Source organism: Lactuca saligna, chromosome 4 (assembly GCF_052625555.1).
Source record: "Lactuca saligna cultivar CGN05327 chromosome 4, ASM5262555v1, whole genome shotgun sequence".
NCBI lineage: Eukaryota > Viridiplantae > Streptophyta > Magnoliopsida > Asterales > Asteraceae > Lactuca > Lactuca saligna.
The window spans coordinates 233,524,005-233,527,857 of record NC_136420.1 but is presented as its reverse complement, the minus strand read 5'-3'; the positions used below and the strand labels follow the sequence as shown (position 1 = coordinate 233,527,857).

At 32.3% G+C, this 3,853-nt stretch overlaps 1 long non-coding RNA gene across 2 annotated transcripts; it reads left to right on the top strand.

Annotated features, from left to right (window-relative positions):
* The first annotated feature begins 1,535 nt into the window (after positions 1-1,535).
* Positions 1,536-2,998, top strand: LOC145039052 (uncharacterized). 2 transcript variants are annotated; one of them, XR_013679710.1, is made up of 6 exons: positions 1,536-1,763; positions 1,985-2,034; positions 2,117-2,180; positions 2,389-2,462; positions 2,540-2,598; positions 2,762-2,998. It is a non-coding gene; the product is annotated as an uncharacterized LOC145039052 (long non-coding RNA). The 2 variants fall into 2 exon arrangements; XR_013679709.1 differs by having other exon boundaries at positions 1,537-2,034.
* Positions 2,999-3,853: the final 855 nt, after the last annotated feature.

Genomic DNA, 3,853 nt, shown 5'->3' with positions numbered 1-3,853 from the left:
TATACCAGTAGTATGTTCTATATTTTAAAAAAGTTTAGAAATTTTTTGGCTATAGTTGTGGTTTTCCAAAGGAAAACCGGTATTCTCTATAACCTTCGGCTCTGATACCATTTTTTGTCACACCCCGCTAAAGCGGAAACACGAGGCGTGGCAGTATAAAGGGTTTCATAGCAAAAGTTAAAAGACAACACCAACCATAGTATTAAAAATCATTACAAATTTATAATGGGTTTGAATAACTTTTAAGAGAAATTACAATGAAAATTGGAATACAACACATGCGAATGCTCCTAACAATGAAGTGTCGCTAAGTGCCACTTACTCGATGATTCTTGAAAAAGCATGTAAAACGAACGTCAACTATAAAAATAGTTGGTGAGTACTCACAAGTTTAACAAAATAATATTGGTTCATGAATTGAAATCAAAGTTTTGATAAAAGTTTCCAATAATAAAAGTATATTGTTAAAAGGAGTAAATAAGTTTGTAAAAACAAAGTTCTTTGTCACTACAAGAAAAATGGACATCTGTAACTAGAAATTTAGAGACTGATTAATCAGTCTCAGATATCATGTATTTAGGACTGAATAATCAGCCCTTGATACTATTGGGAACTGATTCCAATGTGTCAATCATTAGAGACTGAACAAACCTATTAGTGACTGAAATTCAGTCCCTTATATATTTGCACAAAATTACTTTTGTAGGTCATGTTATTAGGGACCGAATTTCAGTCTTTGATATACACACTCGATTTTTACTATGGAGAGAAACCTCTTAGGGACTGAATTTTAGTCCTTGATAGACTTGCGGTGGTTTTCATTTTTAAAGAAACTTATTAGAGACTAAATTTCAGTCTCTAATAGACATGTACTATTACTTTACATTCAAATGGACACTTATCATGGACTAAAGTTTTTGTATTTCATCCTAATTAACATGTCGAATACAATGACCGATGAATTAATCACAAATACTAGTTAGAAGGATATTTATTAGGGACTGAATTTCAGTCTCTAATCGACATGCCTCAATTTAGATTTATAGGGACGCTTATCAATGACTGGTCCGGAGTATTTGTTAGTGATCAATGAGTTCTTGATACCATAAACCCTCTGTTCATCGCTTCCACACCCTTGATCCATGCCACCGTTGTAGATCCTCGCTTTCCACGTTGCAGTTGCCCTCAATGAACTTCGCTCTATGTCGCCAGAACCGCTTCGTCGTTGATCTAGGTTGTCACCTCTATTCACAACCGTCTCTTCCCCCTAAAGGTACTTGAGTGCAACTCTAAATTAGTTTGATTTTAAGAATTTTAGCTTCTTGTTCCACATTTGTATTCCGAATCTACCTTACAATTTTATTCTGCTGCTATAAGATTAATCTGAATATTATAAAATATGTTTCAAATTGACTATTCTCTACTAAAAAAAATCGAACTTACGGCTTCCAATTTTCATTTTTACATAACCGGTACCATACCCATATTTTTCTAAATTTTTATATATATTGGTAAATTAAAAAAAAAAAAAAAGAACTTTCACCCTAGTCTCTTTTAGGGTTTTGTCGATTCAATCTTACCCAAAAAACGCCGACACTTTCTTCTCCCCTGAACTCTCTTCTTCTCATCACTCTCTTATTCTCATCACAGACCAGTCATCCCTCACATTACCAGTTAACCAGAAATATCGATTACAGCTTAGAAGTAGGTGGAATTACAGTTGACGGTTATCTCTTGCAGTTGTATGTTACGCTCAATCGCAGGTCATCTCTTGTATCTGGCCATCTCTGTTCAGTCATTCACCATCTCGGCTAAATTAACTTTGCAACTAAAAGTCTAAAACCAAGAACTCTACAAGTCTTTATCAGTTCAGTTTATTAATCTCGATATCTGTAAAAATGTGAAGCTTAATTCTGAAAACCACGATTCTAAAAATCATGATTTCTGTAAATATGTGAAGTTTATTGTTGTAAATATGTGCAAGGTGATCCTGAGGATATCGCGAAAGAGAAAGCTCATTTGGCTGCTAACCAGGTACACGCTCGTAATCTGTAATCTCAATTGATGTTCTTCCATAGTTACATTTTGCTGATTCGGAATGTGTGTATGTGACTAGGTGAAAGGACCGATGCTAGTTTAATACACTTGCCTCTGTTTCATTGCTCTCAAAGGCCTCCCTGGTTAGTATAAGATTCAAGATCGAGATGAGAATCATAGTTAATTTGATACTATCTTTCCAAGTACTAAAAAAACTCTCAAACGAACACTTCCATTTCCTTGACTATGAACAAAAACACTCATATTTTGTTTCATACTATCTTGACAAGTATTTTCATTCCAAGGTTTCACAAGTTGTCTCTTTTACCATTGCGATTCTTTTATATTTAGATACACAGATACTAATGGATTCTTTTGGAAATGATGCACTACTAGTTTGTTTATCATGAGTTTATTGCAATAAGGTAATTTTGACCGCTGCTTTTATGTTCGTTTGCTTAGTGTTATTACACATGGTTATCATTAGTTAATTGTATTATAGGTTTGCAAGAGGTACTATAAGTTTGAGCAAACATGGAGATATTGTTATCATTTTGGAAGGTAATATATCTATGTACTTCAAATTTTTATATATTTTAGTACATTAATTTGTGTCTAATTAGTTTGAAAGTTGTGTCATTATTTTTGTTATTGTTCTTTAATGTGGTGTGATATTAGTGGTATTCTTACATATTTTATGTGATTTGTTATGGTTACATTATAGGCAATTGTTCATAAGTTGGATAAACAAGAGGAGCAAATATGCCAAGGAAATCTTCATGTCAACTTTTGTGTTTCTTCCTGAACTATTATTTAGTTTGATAGTTTAGTGTTTTTAGCAATTATTAGCATAATGTTTAGACTTATCAAGTCTTTTGGAAGATATTTTTGTTATTGATATTGAGAATATTATTGTAAGTCCATTTAAGTTTTAGTTTAAGCAATGCTTTTGTGTTTTGAACTGATTATTTTAATTTTTTTTATTCTTTTATAATCTATTTAAGTTTATAAAAAAATTGGAGCTAATTTCATAATTTAAATGTTGTATTGTAAAAAAAGTGACACTAAAGCCCAAAAGGTTAAGGATTGAATAACATTTTATTTAAGATTGATATTCAGTTATTGAGAAAATATATTGAAGACTGAACTTGATATTATCAAGGACTAATATGTTATAAGTGCGGCCTTGTTGAAAATATATTGAAGACTGAACTTGATATTATCAAAGACTAATATTTACTCCTTTAAAGACAGTATAAGAGACTGATATGACACAAAATAAAGATTTCAATGAAAAACATTAGAGACTGACTAATAAATTATAGAAGGCTGATATTCAGTCCCTAAAAGATAATATCAGAGACTGATATGACATCGAATCGAGGATCTGTAGAAAAATAAATTAGAGACTGAAGGAGATATTATCGAAGACTGATTTTCTGTCTTTGATACTTTGTTGAATTAAGGATTGATTTTCAGTTCCAGATACATAAAAAATCGACTATCTAAGACTAGGTCTCGGGGACTAGCTGGGGACTAGCTAAATCAGTCCTTGATTATCATCAGAGACTGATTATTGACCATCGGAGACTGATTATGTCAATCTTTGATACCCTTTTTTCTTGTAGTGTGTAATCATGAGAGATAAAGTATGTTGCCCGAATAAGATGCAACATTCATATTCTCATGGAAGATAAAGTTCGTTACTCAAATGAGTAAGCAAGTTTCATTGCTAAAATGAGCAATTGTTAAAAGCGAAGCACTGCACGAGGTTGGAATCATCACTTTAACAAGTGAGTGTATAGTTAGTTTCATG